Source organism: Sapajus apella, unplaced genomic scaffold, assembly GCF_009761245.1.
Source record: "Sapajus apella isolate SASKATOON/1434 unplaced genomic scaffold, GSC_monkey_1.0 scaffold47, whole genome shotgun sequence".
Taxonomy (NCBI): domain Eukaryota; kingdom Metazoa; phylum Chordata; class Mammalia; order Primates; family Cebidae; genus Sapajus; species Sapajus apella.
Genome location: NW_022436987.1, coordinates 8645100 through 8664349, shown reverse-complemented (window position 1 = coordinate 8664349; position 19250 = coordinate 8645100). Strand labels below are relative to the sequence as shown.

The 19250-nt window shown below is 45.0% G+C and overlaps 1 protein-coding gene across 13 annotated transcripts in view; it reads right to left on the bottom strand.

Moving 5' to 3' along the window:
- Positions 1-19250, bottom strand: part of ARNTL (aryl hydrocarbon receptor nuclear translocator like) — a 110098-nt gene that overhangs the window by 44360 nt on the left and 46488 nt on the right. Inside the window, exon 1 of one of the 13 annotated variants that reach the window (XM_032240805.1) lies at positions 17706-18332. The exons of 10 other annotated variants lie outside the window; for them this stretch is intronic. The gene's annotated coding sequence lies outside the window, so the exon portion shown is untranslated. Of the gene's footprint in view, positions 1-2599; positions 2644-17705; positions 18333-19250 lie in introns of those variants that run through there. 2 more of the 13 variants (XM_032240809.1, XM_032240803.1) reach the window with 2 other exon arrangements.

Sequence of the window (19250 nt, the reverse complement as noted above, 5' to 3'; positions counted from 1 at the left end):
TTTTTTTTTTTTTTTTTTTTTTTTTTTTTTTTTTTTTTTGGTAGCAGAATAGAAGAAAAAATGATTTGCTTATTGGCTTGGGTGTGTGTTGGGGGGTGAGGAGGGTGCTGAGGAAGTGTTAATAAAAGTAGAAGAGCCTGGGGAAGAGGTGAGAATTATGAGGTGTTGCAGGGGTTTGCCCGGTGGCCTGGCTGGTAGGGAGAACTTCAGTCTGAAAGGTACTGGTTGTCGGGGTCAGGGTGGGACGGGCCCATTTGTGGTCCCTGGGTACCCAAATTCAACTGGTAGCTCTAGATGTTTGCAGATCCCCAAATCAAACATCAATCAAGGAGATGGCATTTGGAGCTATGGGGCTTGGATATCAGTTGAGAGGATCCCGCAAGGGACAAGATTTGTAAATCTGGGGCACTTTGTGAATCAAAACAAGGCTGGTCTTTGTGGAAAAGACCCCCAATATCGTGGACAGAGGAGAGTCCACAGAATCCCAGTCTCCCAGGCAGCTACTGAGGGTTGGTAGAGGGATTCAGAGGTCTAAGAGGGCTAGTTCCCCCAGGGTATGCTCCTAGCTCAGTAAAGGCAAACTCAGTTTGCTGAATGATAAAAGGGGTGTCTTCTTAGCCCTTTGCCAAGTCCGCCACTGAGGTGTAGGAAAAGAACAGGCTACTACCCCACTGGGCATCCCAGGGGAACTCTTGGTCCTGGATATGGGGGGTACAGGCCACGAATGAGATAACTGTGGGAAGTGGCCTGACTCCACCTGACCGCTGAGCAGCCACCCAAACTGAAGTGCCCCAGGATGAGGCAGCAGAGCAAAAGGAATGGTCACAATGGGAGCATCTGAGTGGGCAACCAGATCGAGCAGGTTACTCTTTCAACAGGGCTGATTATAACGACTGCAGAATGACTTGGAGTCCCAGGAACCATCAATCCCTTTAACATATCCACAAATCACCTGAAAAGGGAACTGATACCACTCAGTGCTTCTACTGTTCTAGACCCTTTATAACACAGCGATTTAGAACATGATCTCTGATGGGAGATGGCGGTCAAGTTTCAAATCCTGACCCCAACATGTATGAGTGCTTAAGGTTCAAATCTTAGGTCCCACATTTACCAGCTATGTGACGTAGGGCACAACACTTAGCCTGTATGTGTCATTGGTCTCCTGATTTGTAGGAAAAGGATGATAACATTACCTGCCTCACAGTTGTGGTGAAGATTAAATAGGATATATAAAGTGCCCAGAATGGTGTCTGGAGCATAACAAGCCCTTTGTAAGTGTCATTATTATCTTCCCATTAACCATCACAATAGCCTCATAAGACAACTAGCTAATGTTTCATCTCCTATCTTACAGATAAGAAAAGTTTGAGTTTAAGTTTAAGCCTGAAGACCAGTGATTTCGTATAGTGGGAAGGCAGATTTAAACAGAGGCTAGTCCCATCTCAAGCCCATACTCCTTTCACTGTACAGCACAGCCTCCATGCAAACTAAGAAATAGGCACAGTCCAGAGGCTGCAGGGATTTACAAATTCTTCAGAAAGCACTTCCCAAAGTTCTACCACGGAACATTAATTCCACAGCACTATAATGATGTTATATGGGTGGGGGGGGCGGGCAGAATCAGGGGCCAAATAAGTATGGGGAATGCTAGGTTTAATGGTTAGGTTTTTCTTGGAGAATAGTTAGGGCTTCTTGGACCTTTAAACATGGCCCTGTGGAGGGTGAATGTGAAAGGGCAGTGGAGTCTGAGTCCCAGGTGAATGCAACCACACACCATTTACCACCTCACATCTAACAGCCAAGGGTTCCATGGGGGCACACTAGAGGAACCATGCTCGGCAAAGCCATCCAGGATTGAGTCCCCTGCTGTGTGGTCCTTCCCTCCTCCTGCTGATTTCCTCACCAGAAGGTGCTTATTTCCCAGTCTCTTGGCTCCTCTGAAAGCAGCCCAGACTCTGAGGTTCATGTCCTGCTTTTTTTTATGAGTGGTCTCTGACCACTTCCTCTGCCCAGTGCACGCTCACTGGCCTGGCACTGTCCTCTGCCCTTCATGCAGACCCCACGCATTCAGCCTACGGCCTGCCCCAGAACCAGGAATTTTTTGAAAGGGTTTTCCCCTAGCCTAGACCCCAGGGATGGTCTGCGTTACCTGGAGAACAACATGGGTTCTGAAGCCACGAAGAGAGCTCTCAGGTGCTGCCTCTCCCCAGGCAGGGTCCAGGCCTTGTTCTCCTCTGCACCCCAGCAACCAACATCTGGGAGCAAGGCCGGGGGCTATATATGCTCTCTGCCACGCCCCTCCTGCCCTGCCACTTCCACTCTGGGGAGCAGGCTGGCAAGGCCAAAGCTCTCTTCCTGACCCTTGGCCTCGACATGCCCCTGCGTTCAAAGAGGGCACAGGGTACAATCCCCGATGGAACCAAGAAGGATCAACAAGTCATGCTCAAGGACCAGCTAAGTGAAGGTGCCTCAGCCTGGCTCCTATTTCTCTGCATTGTTATCTTGCTTGTCTTTGTCTTTAATTGTTACAGTTAAGAAGAGAGAGCCTGGTTCTACAGACTCAGGGGAGGAACACTCCTTCTACCAAAAAACTCACTGCCTGAAGTTGAAGAAAATTCTGGAAAACATCTGCATCTTGTTCTAAAGGAAACAAAAGAATGTACTGCTGTTATTTGGTGGCAAAGGAAGAGAGGCCAGTGTGAGGGAGGGTGGAGTTAGGATGGAGCACCTGAAAGGGGCTTGTGTTTCAGGCTAGGGCTTAGGGGATACCAACAAGACAGGCCGGGCCAGGCTGCTTTTCAAGAAAGGGTGGCCTCAAGGCAGGCCGAGATGCAAGCAGAAAGCCACATCCTTTTGCAAGAATGTGGGGGAAATGGGAAGAACATTCAGCAGCAGAGAAAAGGAATATTACAGGATCTTGGATGGAATGGCCTGCACCTTTCACCACAGAAAAGAACAAGGCCAACTACAAAGTAGGGTGGTGGGACCCCAGGACAGCCTCCCAGAGAGGCCGGGTAGCTGGCATGTCTCCAGAGCAGGCCAGCCAGGTATGGGACCTTCCTGGCAGAAGAGAAAGCAAGCAGCCGTGGAGGAAGAGGCTGAGGGTTCTCCCTCAGGTACCAGACAGGCAGGAGAAGGTGGGTGTGGACAACAGAGTAAGGGGATTCTGGGTGCACAGGGAGAGGCAGCACAGGATGGTGGTCAGTGCAGTGCCTCTTGGGTTCTAATCCTAGCCCTGCCACTTATTAGCTGCATGTCCTGGGCAAGTTAGGTGACCTCCAGGAGCTACGGATGCCTCATCTGTAAAGAGGGGGATTCCCTGCACAGGGTTGTTGTGTAGACCAAATGAATTGAATGTAAGAAAACACCTAGCATGCTCAGTGGTATCCACTATGGCCACGGAAGTGGATGGCCTCGTGCTGGTTGAAAGGGGAGAAGAGGGCTGGGAAAAGTGAGATCAGGAGATGCAAACTCAGGTTGAAATCTTGGAGAGGCAGGAACTCAGAGATGGTGAAAGCAGGGGTGGCAAGAGGACATGAAGGAACTTAAAGCTGGAGAGATCCAGGACAGTGACCTCTGGGAACAAGGAGGGAGCTGAGGAGGTGGCTGCAGGGAAGGCTACAAGTGCCCTGGGGGTAGGTCTGGAAGGCATCCCAGAGGGCAGCATTTTATAGCAGAAAGTACTGAGGACTCAAAAGAATTTGAAAAGTGAATGGAGTTTTAAGAGCCCAACCCCTTTGTTTTAATATAAAATAGAGACAACTCCTCCTGTGAAAAGCTTGGACTAGGGCAATGAGAAAGTTAGGTCAGTGGGAGATGAATAACAGAATTTTGAAGTTGCTCAGGGAGATAAGATGGAGAAAGCAAGGACAATGATTTTCCTAGAGAGATGAAGCCCAAAGGAGGGGAAGGGGAACCCAGCAGGGTGACAGCTGCTGCTGGGGCTGGGCTGCCTCAGGAATTCTGGGGTGACACAGCAGTATTGGCTAAGGGTGCTGGGGGCATCTGTTATGTCCCACCCAGCACAGGGTTTGGCTGACTGGCAAGGAGGCCTCAGATGGCTACCACTGCCCCAAAGCCCTGAGGCAATCCAACACAGTTTATTGAGAACCCACATAAGTTAGGTAATTTCTTTGGTAAAAGAATTGGTAATTTGCGTAAATTTCCACCACAAACTGCATGTAGCAGCCAAATTTCAATTCGGGACAATTCTGTAATAACGAAGACACTGTTGGTGTGCTGGCCCACGATCACTCATTAATCTCTCAACAAATATTTACTGAGGGCATCCAAGTGCCAGGCACTATTCTCCATGGCAGTGCTGGGGATGGGGATAGGGACAAAAAAGAATCCTTGTCCTCATCTGGTACACCTTCTGGTGAGGAAGGCAAGCAAACAAAACGAGTAAGTTATGTCGGGTGCTGGGTAGTGCTGAGTGCTCGGGAGGAAGGTCAGAGATGGGAAGGAGGCAGACTGGGAGAGGAGGGCAGTCAGGAAGGCCCCAAAGAGGCTGGACGGGAGGTGGTGAGAGGCAAAAGAGGCGTTCCAGGCAAGAACGGCTGGTGCACAGGGCCACAGGGAGATGCCCAGTGCTAGAGGACCAGTGACTTGGGGGGCTACAGGTAAGGAAGGTGGGGGTGCAGAGGGCCAGGCCTGCAGACCCCTGTAAGGATCTTGCCCTTGACTCTGAGTTAAATAGGGAGTGACATGATCCCTCTTAGGTTTGAAGTCTGGCTGCAGTGGCAAGAAGACACTGTGTGTGTGTGTAAAGGCAGGGCAGGAAGCTGAGTTAGGAGACAGCTACAACAGTCTGGGGAAGAGATGCTGTAACTCAGCCGTCAGTATTAGGTGTAGAAGTAATGAGAAGCAGCTGGATTCTAGACATTATTTCCAGGGGCTGTGCTGATCAACAGGAAGTGAGGTGTAAGAGGAGTCGGGCTGAGTGTCCATGGTAGGGTGACAAAAAGTTAACTCTTGGTATATTCTGAGAAGTTGATTCTTGGTATGCTCTAAAGGAATACCAATAGGTTTCCTGATGGTCATGACCAGGGGTGACTCCCATTCATGAACTGCACAAAGGCCCCCAGCCAAGGGGGCAACTAGAGGTGCAAAGCTACTTACCAGACACATGCCCCATGTGACAGCTGGAGGAAGAGGTGCCTGTACGCCATCCACTTATCCAGGGAGGAATTGCTGGCTTAGGACATATTCAGCATAGAATGCCTATGAGATGTCTAGGTGACATCACAGGCCCTGCTGCTGTGAGTAGAGGTGAAACAGCAGCCACCTGCCACCCCTGCCTCTCTAAACAGTGACCACGTCCCATTTATTGAGCATCAAACACATGCCTAGGGTGGTCCCAGCCGTGACGTGTCTCATTTGGTTCTCACAACATTTTGGGGGAGGCATTGGCATCATAGAGAAGATGACACCGAGGCTTAGAGAGGTAAGGTACTTGTCCAAGATCACATGGCTGGGAAGAGCTAGAACAGGGACTGGAACCCAGATACACCCAGCTCCGGGCCGGGATTTTGCACATGCTCTGTTGCTTCAGTGACTCAGCAAATAAAAGCAACAGCTCTGTCCCAAGTAGGAGAAAGACGACAGGACAGGCTCATACCCATCCCTCCTCGAGCCTAAGGTGCTAGGATGTCAAAAACCAGTAATGAGGACACGAATAACCTGCATGCTGGGGGAATGGCAGATCAGATCTATTCAATGGGTTAACTAAAAGTTAGCCAGGTGATCCTATCTGTTCAAACGTGAACCACTGAAAATCTTTCTAAAATGCACTTGTCCATTTGCCTGGCAAGCGCACTTGGAGGAAGATGATGTAATCCACAACGAATCTCGGGATCCTCCTGGCCCTAGATCTAAGATGTTGGTCTAAATGTATCCTACCTGACCCCAGAAATAACCCTACAAGTTCCTCTTAACGAAAATGTAATCAGCTTGTTTTTTTCCTTCATTTGTCTCCTTCTGGCATGAGGAATTTAAGGAAAAAAAACACATACTTCAGTGATTTCAGTTTCATTTTTCTGAGCTCTGGATATATGAGTATCATGTGTCTGTGGGTCTGAATGGCATGCTGTAAAGCTCAAGGCCATTTTCTGAGAAAATACTCACTGCAGGAATCACAACAAAAATAACAACACAAAAACTAGTGGCAGAAAACACACACCAGATTTTTATTTCATGCTAGCTAGTGTTGTTTCGTTTAGTTCTCAAAGAAGAACTAGTTAATTCCGAGAGGGGTCAGATAAATTGCCTGAAATCCCTCAGCTCCCAAGTAGGAAAGCCAGGATTCAAACCCAGGTCTGTCTGACTCCAAAGCTCTGTGACAACTGGAGCAATACTACCTTTTCTGAATTAAAACAAAACAAAGTCTCCTATAAATCAACAAAACAGCAAATACCTCAATGGAAAATTAAGCAAAGAATATGAATAGGAAATCAGAAAAGATGAAACACAAAGACCAGTAAATATACAAAAACATGCTCAATCTCATAACAATCAAAATTTAATAGATAATAATATGACACTTTCACTGTTCATATTAGCAAAGATTCTATTTTAAAGATAACACCAGTATTAGTGAAGATGTGGCAAATGGGCAGGCCAGTACACTATGTATCAGAATATAAACTGATATACCTTTTGACAAAGTAACTTCATGTCTAAATTAAATTTTCTGTTTAAGGACATCATCTCTTACATAGTACTCATTTAATAGATATGCACTGGTATCTATTAATATGTCAATAGATATAAATAGATATACATTTAATAGATTTTCATTTAATTGATATTCATTAGTGAACTGATATACATTAATTGATATACATTGGTGAAAAAGGATACAAACTTATATACACAATGTTTCCTAATCTTATTATATGTCTATAGAAAAAAGGAAAAAATTCACCAGAATATTAAGACATCTCCAACTGGGACTAGAACCCAGATACGCCCAACTTCAGACTGGAAATTTCCAACTGGTGAGATAGGTCATTTTCGTCTTAACATTATAATTTTTCAGTTTTCCATCTTTATCTATATTGGACATAAATTATTTACATAATAAAATTTCATAAACACAGAAAGGACTGAAAGGAAATAAAACAAAATGCTGACAGTAGCTGTCTTTGTGGGCTGAGACAATGGGTAGTGATTTTCATCTTTCAATTTTTCTACCTGTTTCAAACTTCTCTTATGAGGCTGTGTTACTTTTGAACTAAGCAGAACTACAAAACTTAGTAGTAAGTATTCAGATTTGCTGTAACTATATCAACATCATAGAAAAGACTTCAACTAGTTTCCAGATAGGAAGAACAAAGGAGAGGGAAATCACACACCTGCTACCCTAGATGAAAGCCTTGAGAAATTGCCAACGCAGGGAGTGTCAGGGGCCAAAAGCTTACTGCCAGCCCATACATGACCACCAAGGCAGCACTGACCACTGGCACATTCACAGTATGTGTTTGCCTTTTAGGTGCTGTGGTCAGTTCTGTGGCTACCCGTGGCATCAACCCAAGGGGAGCACAGCATTGCTGCGCAGTACAGCGTTGGGCAGCATGTTCCCTAGTGACAGTTGCTCTCTCCTGGGGACCCTCCTGGATGTCAGACCCTCGTGGTCCAACTGGAGAGCCCTCAGGCTTCAGGACAGGTAGAGGCCCAGGCTTGAGGCAGGAAGCCTCTGGCAGGCTGACTACACCCACCGAACTTGGCCTCCAAGTTGCCCCTACAAGGAGCCTCATTACTTTCTTGATTTTCCCTTGGACCTGCCCACAGCTCCCAGAGCCAGTGAGACCCAGGCGAGGTACAGGCATAGGCCACAAAACAATCAAAACAAACTTAGTAAAGAGTGGGGAGCCTGGCTGGCTTTTCTTTCTTTAAAAGTCTATATGGGGATGTTTTAAATATATATGTGTACAGGTGGGAGGAGTGAAAAAATAGAGATGGCAAAAATGAAAAAAATATGACAATGGAAACTGTTTCAGGATCTTTTAGGATTACATATTTTCTAAAAGGGACAGGGGAAACATTAAAACATCTCATTTCTCTGACAATGAATGCACTTAAAAATTTGGACTTCTACTACTTATCCTTATGTAAAAAGACATTTCTAAGAGATATGAAACCATTTCTTTTTATTTCAAGTCTGTCATAGGATTTTTCTAGCTAATTTGGAAGCATGTGTGTGCATGTGTGCACACACACACTATCTCTCGCTCTCTCATATTTTCAAAGATGCAATAAAAATATTTCAAATATGCCTTTAGCTCTCTTGAAATGAAATATGTAAACAAAATAACCTTCACACGCTTATAATTTTAAAAATAATCAATATAATGCCCTAACTGTAATACAGAGAAGAAAGAAAATATAGTTAAAAATAAGACAATATATAAATCAATATACAAGTATTGGGGCACAGCTACCCCAGAAAACATCATGAAAGACATATGAAATGCTTGCACCTATTCATAACAAATAGGTAAATCTTATATACTTGGTAGCTGTGTTCCCAGAAAATTCAGTGTATATTAAAAACATGGAAAAATTATTTGTGTTTATGTGTTAACGGGAGTCAGATTCCAGGCTCAGATGATTTTAAGCAGGGCTTTGCCTACATAAATGCAATGAGCATTAGGCAGCTGTGCAGATGTTGGGTAATCTTTTGTTTCCCAAGCATTATATCTAGCACCCCTGCCTTCTCCTCTTCCCCCAGTAAAAGCCTTGTGGGTCACTATGACAGCCAGATCACCCACATACATTCCCACGATGTCCTATAGGGGGCGTGAACTACCCACTCAGAACCAGTAGTGTATCTACAGGCAAAAAGAGGTGGAGAGGTTAGCTATTTACACAAAACTAGAGGGAAAGCCCAATGGCAGGCAGGACTAGAATAAGAGAAGGAATAGACAGTGCAGGAAGAAGGAAGTTATTATTCTCATATTTATGTTTTTTCACTGCTAGACATTGTGCCAAGCGCTGTTATGACCATGCAGAGTCTCATCTAATCCTACTGTCAATCCTCCAGGTTAGTACTACTATCATCCCCATTTTTCAGATAAAGGTATTACCTTTCAGGGAGGTGAGGTAACTCTCATAGTCTATTTTTGGTAGAACCAGATTTTATCCAGTGCTTTTTATACTGCCTCAAGCTGCTCCCCTTCCAGGTCTCTGAGTCAATGGCCCAGGGTCCCTTACTTTGCTGCTTAGGTCTCTAGAAAATAGTGACCAGGATGCATGCTATTTAGAAAGCAACTCACAAAAAGAAAGATGGTTCAATCCCAGCATCTCAGCCCTTCTGACCCTGTTAGTGTATGGTTGTGGCCAGAAAAGCCCAGGCATCCCTGAGCACCGGAAGCAATGACTCTGGATGAAGTCATGGGTCATCTTTCTCCAGATTCCTAGAAGAGCCTGGCTAGAGGCACCAGGGATCATTTCAGGAGAATGTGTATCTGGTACCTGCATCCCAGTTGTGCAGGGTAGGTGGTCATCACATCCATCCACCCCCGTAACTGCTGGAGTTGTTCTCTGAGACTGAATATTGGATTAGGCACTTGAAGAGGTGACCCAGTTTTATCATTCTTAGGCACCTCTTTCCTTTTACTTTTTGGCCATAAAACCATGACTAAGCACTTTAAACAAGAAACCTATTGCTCAGGCACCATGTTCAGGAAAAGAAAACATCAAGAGCCCTGTATTTGTCACCTCGATCTAAAGCCACCACTTCATGAACCCTGTGGGGCCTGGCAGAGCTACAGGATGAACCCATTTGCTGGGGACAGTGCAGATGCCTCTGCCCTGCAATCTGTTCTGTCAAAACAAACTCTGAAGGTTTTGTAGAAAATGGTTCAACCAAGGCTCCTGTCAAATGATTTCTTGCAAAATAAGTTAAAGCAGGGCCAGCCCAAGTCTAGTGCACCATGGGCTTATTTTTAGCACTATGCAGGAAAGGCTGTTAGATATTCTCACACCACAACTAAGATGGAGTCACAGTGCCTAGCACCAAATCTCCACTCTGCTGCTTGCTTGTGTGGCTCTGGATAAAATATAAGCCCTTGTTCCTTAGTTGCCTCCTTGATAAAATGAGGATGATGACAGTGATTCTGAGTACATAAGACAATTCATGTACAGAGCTTAGAACAGTGCCTGGCCCATGGCAAGCACTCCCTGGATGTGTGTCACCTTTATTGGGATTAATACTGACTGCCATGCCATAGAAAGAATGGCTGATGGAACTGGAGAACATAAACCTTGTGGAGGGAGATAGAGTGGGTGGAGAGGGGAAGGGACATGGGTCCATGAGCACTACCCTCAAACTTCTCAGGTGGAATTGTGCCATGCCCACCAACCTTTGTTCTGTGATGCCACAAAGAGCAGAACTAGGTCACCAAGGAAACACTGCCAAAAGGCAGATTTGGGATCAGAATGAAGGAGGATTTTTAAGAGCCAAAGATGTCCACAAAGTGGGAACAGGATACCTGAGTGGGGCTAGGGTTCTGCCTGTCTTGGGCAGCCACTGTGCAGATGGGATCCTCCTGTACCGGTCAGTAGCTAGAGGAAGTGACCCCTTATGCCCCTGCCCACTGGACCATTCTGTCACTTTGAAAATGAGTAAATAAATGCTGATAGCCAGGGTGTGGCTGATCAGCCTGAAGGAAGGAGGATGGACTTTGGACTAGTCTTAACATACACAATCTTTAAAACTTTTAATTAATGCTCTCAGAACCCCATCCAGTGGTGGCAGTGGTGGCAGGAATGACCAGTAATGGCTCAAAGAACCAAAAGTGTTTCTTGAACACCTGCTGAGTGCTGGACAATAATTCAGGGAATGTGTAAAATGATAGGGCTGTGACAATAAGCTATCAACATTTTCTTACTTTGGATGATTTAAAGACAGTGTTGGCCAGGTGCAGTGGCTCATGCCTGTAATCCCAGCACTTTGGGAGGCCGAGGTGGGCAGATTGCCTGAGGTCAGGAGTTCAAGACCAGCCTGGCCAACATGGTGAAACCCGTCTCTATTAAAAATCCAAAAATTAGCTGGGTGTTATGGTGTGTGCCTATAATCCCAGCTACTCAGGAGGCTCAGACAGGAGAATCACTTGAACCAGGAGGCAGAGGTTGCAGTTAGCTGAGATCACCCCACTGCACTCTAGCCTGGGCGACAGAGTGAGACTCTCTCTCTCTCTCACTCAAAAAAACCACAAAAAACAAAAACAAAAAAAAAAAACCAGTATGGATGACTAATGCCATTATTATCTGGGGGTACCCAATATGGAGTGATCAAGTCCGCCAACTCCATGGGCTATGACCGTGACAGGAGGCCTGGGGTCATTTCAGTTCACAGGCAACTTCCCAGCCTCCTCTCAGGCAAAGGTTTTAGTGTTCTTCAGCACCTCCTTACCACCGACCCACCCACACAACCCCTTGACCTGGATCTTACCCAAGTCAGTCTCCTGGCCGAGTCACACACAGGAAAAGTCGCTGGAACACAGTGAAATGGCCAAAAGCAATAAGAGAGAGAGAGAGAGAGAGAGGAGAATCTGCTCCTTGAAAATTGGTTCAGAGGTGGGGCAGCCTCTGTCATGAAACAGTGTTACCTTTATTAACTATAGAAACAGTTTTAAAACCAGGAACTATTTCACAAACAAAAAACATTGCTAGTTTTTAATGAAATCATAATACAGATCCAAGAAAAAAATGAAATTTCCAAACTAAAGCTCATCAGTTATCTTCCAAGCATTTCCTGTGTACTTGTTAGTGCAAATTTATATATTCTCAACTCTGAAAACTTGAAAGCGGGTAAGTGGCTGTAAGTATCAAAAGATTAGGAAAAATAAATATGTGTAGGTGACCTTGGGGACATTCTTTTACACATTTCATTGTTAGCTATCTGGCAACACCTGGCACCATGTTTGAGAACCACTGTCCAGTCTGGCCAGAAACTCTCTGGGCAGGAAGATGAACCATCTCTTCTCGGAAAGAATGGATTCAATAATCCAAGGGCTCCAGCTTTGGATCCCAGCTGCTGGATCTGCCCACAGCTCCAGTTCCTCCCTCCCCACCTCTGACCTTCTCTGTAGTAGGTGGTTCATGTCCCAGCATGTCACCGTCTTTTACTCTCTGGTTGGTTGTCTGTCTATAGACAAATCCTAGTACTTCTTCCTCACCCATAATCACTCCCCCTCACTTGTTCCTCTCCATGCTGGCTGCTACAGCCTTGGTCTAGGTCCCCCACCTGGCCTCTTCACATCCTTTAAAACCCCTGGCCTGTGGCATCCCAACAGCTGACTTCAGAGGCTTTCCCAGTTCACCCTCCCTAGCAAAGTTTTCCCTAGGTCCCTCTGCCCCTCCCAGCCTCGGAAAGAGAAGTAACTCCCTGAAGCCCACTCTGGCTTAGTCACTGTGCCTGACATGTAGCCCAGGGCAAGAAAGACATGCAGGTTTCACCACATGGCCAGCTCCAGTCCATTGATATTGGCTACCAGAATGCTGCTCAAAGATACAGAGGGCCAGAAAAAACCCACCACGATCAGTTATTATTCTTCTACCAGGGGTGGGACCAGAGCATTGGGAACACAGCACTCATGCCACTGACTTGCTTTCCCAGAAGAGGGTAGGGCACTCCAGGGAACTCGGGATTGCTGTCTCTGGCCTGTGCCCCAGTCTTATGCTCCCTTTGGTATCCCATGAAATCACCTCAACAATCCATACCCAGGGCTCCTCCAAAGTTGCAGTACTTATCTTCACTGCCTTCTGCCACCCACCCCTGCATCATACTTACCCTCCCACTAACACATGGCAAGTGTACTGCGCCTTTTTCCATTAGAAAACTTTATAGCATCTATAAGCTTTTCCCAAGTGGGTCAGAGAGCAACTGATGTTACCTTTGCCTTGCTATCCAAATAGATTCCAAAATTCCCCACTCATTTTCTCCACCACTCAATGAATCTGTCTGTTATACACACATAACTTGGTCTGCTTATGCATGGGATGATTGTTTGGTCATCTTCATGTCTATGTCTTCTGAGACTGTGAATCCCCAAAGGGTAGAAATAAGATTTGTTTAATACAGTAGCTCCAGCGAGCACAACAGGACACTGTCAGAGAGAAGCACGGAGATGGCCGCCCCAGCCCACCTCTGCCATGACTCTTAATGGGACCCTAGGCAAGTTACTCCCCTGCTTAGGCCTCTACTTCCCCACCTACAATGAGATGTACTTAAAACTAGCGTCTCCCTGAAGGCCCTTCTTGTAGCTCTAGTACACTACGACAACACAGGCAAAAAAGCACTGGGTTTATGTCTCTTCATGACTATATGAGCAATAATCACTCAGGGTTAGGCTCAGCGAGATATCACAATACTGCGCCTTTCAGTGGCACAGATCTGCCATTGCAATGTGTGAAAACTCTAAAGTGGATATTTAGTGCAATGGGATGTATGTTTATGCAGCTAAGTATAATGGACAATGAAGAATGATTTTATCTCCTTTTGAGAACATAAGTATACTATTCTATATTTATACCTCCCATCTCCTAATTTAGACAGGGAGGAACTTTTTCTGATCAGCACCCACTTGCCAATAATTTTGCTCTACATCTAAATGGAGAACAGGAGTCATATAAGTTCACAGATTGAATGGATGGTTGATTTACAAAGCCCTTAAAATGTGGCTGCAGGCCGATGCTGGCAACCCCATAATTAGATATGGCATGCTCTGCAATGATGTATTTTTTAACTGTTTTTTAATAACTCTGTTCTCCTTCTGGGATGAGGAGAAAAATGGAATTTGTTAAAAATAAATTGAGATTTTTAGTGGCTTTTCAGCCTTCTGCTGCTTGTTGCTCAAAATATTCTATAAATAAGAGAAGCCCTGCCCTATAGTGCACTGTAAACACCCACAGACACTCACAGCCAAATTCTTCCAATTATGACCCTGTGCCTGTTGCCAAGCTACTGCAAGGACCTACTTGAAAGGCGGCCATCTAGGCCATTTCCTGATTAAGCTGCCCTGTAGCAAGGAATCAAGGCCTTCTGCTTCAGCATTGTATCTAGTCTCAAATAATTACTCCGTGTTCCTGAAATTAAGCCCTTTCCTTGCGACAGAATTACAATTCAGAGGTAAGTGAAAAGCTAACCATCCGCCATCTGTCCACCTGCCTAAGTGGTACGTGCATTTAAGACCCTGAGCTGTCACATGTTGGACTTTATTTACATCAGGTAGCAGAAGTGCATTCACAACAGCATCTTTCATTGCACTGAGCAAATCAAGGTCAAACTAAAGTAGGTCAACTATCGACATGACAGGTGAGTCAGCTGCAGCCTGCCTTTCTGTTCAGTGGCTTCCTGACTCATCACTTTGGGTCACCACGGCCCAATCCCGCAGGCTGGAATGGTCATTTAAAAATCCATACCATACCCCAAAAAGGCAATGAGGTTTTTACTGTTCTGCAGTTCAAATGCCAGTGTGTGAGTTGGGACTGCCCCGGCTACCGGGCTTCCACACGGCCTCAGCAAGCTATTGAAGAACTGCATGCAGAGAATCAGGAGATGACAGTGTGCCATATTCTCACTGAGAGAAATTACTTCCAGCTCCTTAAAAACCAGAATGTTCAAAGCAGCAATGTAGCAAAACGGGCTCTGGCTAGAAATTAATCACCCTCCCTCCCACCATGAGGCCTTCATGTCAGCCCAACTGGGTGAGTGTTCAAGAGAAGTGTTGTCCACATTGGCCCCGGGACCCTCGAAAGGCCCTGTGGCACAGTTCCTGCCCCAGGAACTCACTCTCTAGATGGGAAGTCCATTAATGAACAAGGGAATTAATATGTCGTCAGATTTTCCAAACTCAAAATTGGGACCTATATACTTGGAGGGGCAGTGTTTTTAAAAGCAGGAGTCCTGGAAAACTGGGGACCTGGGGTTCACAAAGCATTGAGCTCTTCAGAGAGGGTTTTGCTGGCCGTCTGATGTAAAGGGGTCCTTCCTATGACTCTCACACTATCCCCGGGTTCTAATATCTTAATAACTAAAGTGATCATGTATCTTGAGCCCCTCTGATTAGAATGTGAGCATCAGGAAAGTGAAGACCTGCTCTGTCTTGCTCTTGACTAGGTACAGAGCAACTAGAACACTGACTGGCTCTTAGTAGGTGCTCAATAAATATTCACTAAAAAAAAACAAATACATGCCCAATTCTCAGAAAAGCATTATTTATTCCAATCTCCCTCAATCCCTACAGCAATATTATGGGGTAAAATGATTAGATCTCTCATTTAATGAGAAAATCAAGGCTCAGAGAGGGTGTGTGTTTTCCCCATGGCTGCATATCTAATAAGTGATAGGGGTGGAATTCAAAACCAGGTATGGAGTATTATGATCCTCCCTTTGTGATGAGTATCTGTTGTTTTGTATAATTTAGAAAAAGCAAAAATGAAAAACTTTGGTGGAAAAACTGCTCATCAGAAAAAGCTATAACCAACTAATCTTATCTATGATGGATTCAGTTCTGGCACCCCAAATTCAAGTTCCATTTCCATCTACAGAGGACAATGGCAGCACAGCTACAGGAAGAAGAAAGGATTCTGGGGGTTCCCTTATGGAAAGATTCTGTTCCTTTCTTTCTGCAGGACCTCAAAAGCCAGGCAGGGAGTGGAGGGCCGTTGGCACCAGTGATTATCATGCCTACGGCTACTAGATATGTCATGCTTGCACAATGGTTCACTGGAAATGTTCCAAAGAGAGGCCTATAAGCAAGTTTGAGGTCACAGAGTTAAAGTACTTGGAATCTGCCTTCTCCCAAACCCATACATTGAAACTTGAAAAGAAAAAAAAAAGCATTTTTTAAATACTGAAATTTCAAAAATGTTTAAATTGAAAAGTAGAGATTTACACTTACCTGAATTGAGAATATTAAACCCTGTTGAAGCTAAGTTTATCCCCCGCCCTTTTTTTTTTGAGACAGGGTCTCACTCCGTCACCAGGCGCCAGGTTGGAGTGCAGAGGCGCAGTCTCCGCCTCCCGGGTTCAAGCAATTCTCTTTCCTCAGCCTCCCGAGTAGCTAGGACTACAGGTGCACACCACCACGCCCAGCTAATTTTTTTGTATTTTTAGTAGAGACGGGGTTTCACCATGTTGGCCAGGATAGTCTCGATCTCTTGACCTCGTGATCCGCCCGCCTCGGCCTCCCAAAGTGCTGTATCCTCCTTTAAAGTCTATAACTTACAATGAAATTCTTACTAGTCTGATGTTTTGGGCCAAAAAAAGCCTCTCCAGTCTATCATCTAGATGCAGGCTATGGCTTGAGTTCATGTGCAAATCAGCAGGTGCATCTCATCAAAATGGCCAGGCCAGTTCTCATGTATGAATACATATCTCAAATACAGGAAGTAAATGCAAATGGCAGGTAGTATCAATGAAAAAGGTATTTCCAAGTGTTGCCAAGTTGCCCAATAACCCTTAAATACAAACATCCTGCAGAAACATTACACCCTCCACGGCTGTAAATGAGGAGAAGCACAGTGAAAAAAGAGCACATAACCTTCCAGATCAGAAACTGTTAACTGGGATCCCTTGGTAGATTTCAGGGAAAATGTCTCATGAAAAATGCTGGACTTACATTTGTGATGTGCATTTTTTAAAGAGGGTCTATAAATTTCATCAGACTCACAAAGTGATCTGTGACCCCAAAATAGACTAGGAATACCCACCACTGTTGCCACTCCTGTTTCATTTAGACAATGCTGCTGACACAAACAACTACACAGGAAGACCTTTCACAGTAAACACGATGATGGTGACAATCAGAAAAGATTGTCAAGCTCTTACACAGACGATCCAGCCACCAGAAACTGCTCAATCAGTGACAGAAAAGGAGTCAGTAGCTAAAAGGGACTGGGAAACGGCTGCGCCTTACCTTGAGCCCACTGCCCAGACAGGGACAAATGGCACAACCAGAAAAGAGCAAGAAAGCAAACTTGGGGCCAGAAAGTCTTGAGACAGGTGAACTTGGGAGCAACAGGAGAAAAAACACAGGCTTTGGAGCCAGCCAGGGCCTCACATACAGACTCAATCTGTGGCTTTGGGATGACCACGATGATAAGAATGATGGTAACAGCTGCAATGAGCTATTATTTGCTGACAGCACAATGTCTGGCACATAGTGAGCACATACTTATGTATTTAGGAAATAACATGTTATTTCATTTAATTTTTATTTTTCTTAATTTTTATTTTTTATAAAAGAGAAGGGGTCTTGCTATGTTACCCAGACTGGCCTTGAATTCCTGGCCTCAAGTGACCTCCCATCTCAGCCTCTCAAAGTCCTGGAATTACAAGAATGAGCCACTATGTCTGGTCATTTCATTTAATTTTTATCACAATGCTGTATTATCTTCATAATATAGAAAATACACATATTATTATATACATAATACCTATATAATCTTCCATATTATCTCTCTATATATTATCTTTATCTCCTAGATGTGGAAAAAGAAGGTTAAAGAAATTAAGCAGCATGCCCAAGGTCCCCAGCTAGTTGAGATTCAATCCAGGATCTGTTTGGCTGTAAGCCCATACTCTTAACTACTAAGCAGTGGCAAGCTTCAGCTTCCTCATCTGTAAAAAAAGATTATAATTCTTACATCCCCAAAGCAGTAAGGACTAGATAGAATGCATGTGAAGTGCTTACCATGGTGCCTGGCACACAGGAAGCCCTCTAATGTAGATTCCTATGACATAAGAACCTTTGGAAGGGAGAGGAGAGGTGGGAGGTGAGCATACAGCTATACAGATGGTACAGCATTTCACTTTGCAGGGCTTGACAAGCAGGATTAGGAACTCTGGACCAAGGCTTAAATGACTGGGATGAGGCTGGTCCAAAGGTAGTGAATTATCTTCACTGATGGCTCAGACTGTAACAGATCAAACTCCTTGTTCTACTTTTTCCCCTGCTTCTCACTACTGCATTTGACTAGTCTTAAAAAAAAAATTTAATAAAATAAAATTTAAAGGACTGGGATGACATACTCTTAGGGACACAGAGGGAACACACCTCATCAAGATGGGAAATAATGTGCTTACTCAGAGATGAAAGGCTTGTCATCAAAACTTAGAGAGGGCTGAATTTTTGAAAGAAGGAATCATTCAAGCACACACACCAAAAAGGTCACAAAAGGCAGCACCAGACAGCATGGCTATGCCTAGGCCAGGAATGTGTGCCTGCTACCGGTCTGCGTCCCTGAGATCCAAGAACGGCATGGCTTCTGTGCATGTTTGTAAGAAGGAAGATGCTAGGCCAGGCATGGTGGCTCACGCCTGTAACCCCAGCACTTTGGGAGGCTGAGGCGGGCAAATCATAAGGTCAGGAGTTCAAGACCAGCCTGACCAACATGGTAAAACCTCGTCTCTACTAAAAACACAAAAATTATCCTTGCGTGGTAGCATGCGCCTGTAATTACAGCTGCTCAGGAGGCTGAGGCAGGAGAATCACTTGAACCCAGGAGGTAGAGGTTGCAGTGAGCTGAGATCGTGCCACTGCACTCCAGGCTGGGTGACAGAGTGGGACTATGTCTCAAAAAAAAAAAAAAAAAAAAAAAAAAAGGGAGATGCTGGAACTCCAGTTATCTGTAAAGCCCACCTAGAACTTAGGTACAGTCTAGGTATTCTTTAAAAAAAAAAAAGAAAAGGAGAATTTGTCAGAGCAGCATCAAATACAGAAAAATGTACCCACTGTGAGAAAAAAACCCAATGACTTAGTGTGGCTTGGAGTGTGCAAATATATATGGATTTATCTGCAGGAAGAAGAATCCCATTCATTGGCACCACCATCTTGACTATCCTCTTATTAAAAAGTGGAACAGGGGAGGCTGTGGAGCAGCAGAGTCACTCCCCAGAGAGCCAATGCCCTGCAGAGAACATGCATCCCAGGGCCTAGGTTTGCTTGGTGAAAAAAACACCACAGAGTGTCAACGGTCTCTCCCTGGACCAGCTTATCCCCTCCTGCTTTTCTTATAAAGGAATCACTATACCAAGTTATCCTGACAGAAATCAAAGACACTCAAAGATCTTCAGGTCCTGCCATCTGTCCCCTCTTCTCCATCCCCACAGCTCTAGCACAACACTCAGCATCAATTTCCTGGACAATTTTAACAGCCGCTAAAGTAATTCTGCTGCCTCCCTCCTACAGACCAGCCCCCACACTGCTACCAGCTGGCTTTCTAAAATAAAAGTGCTG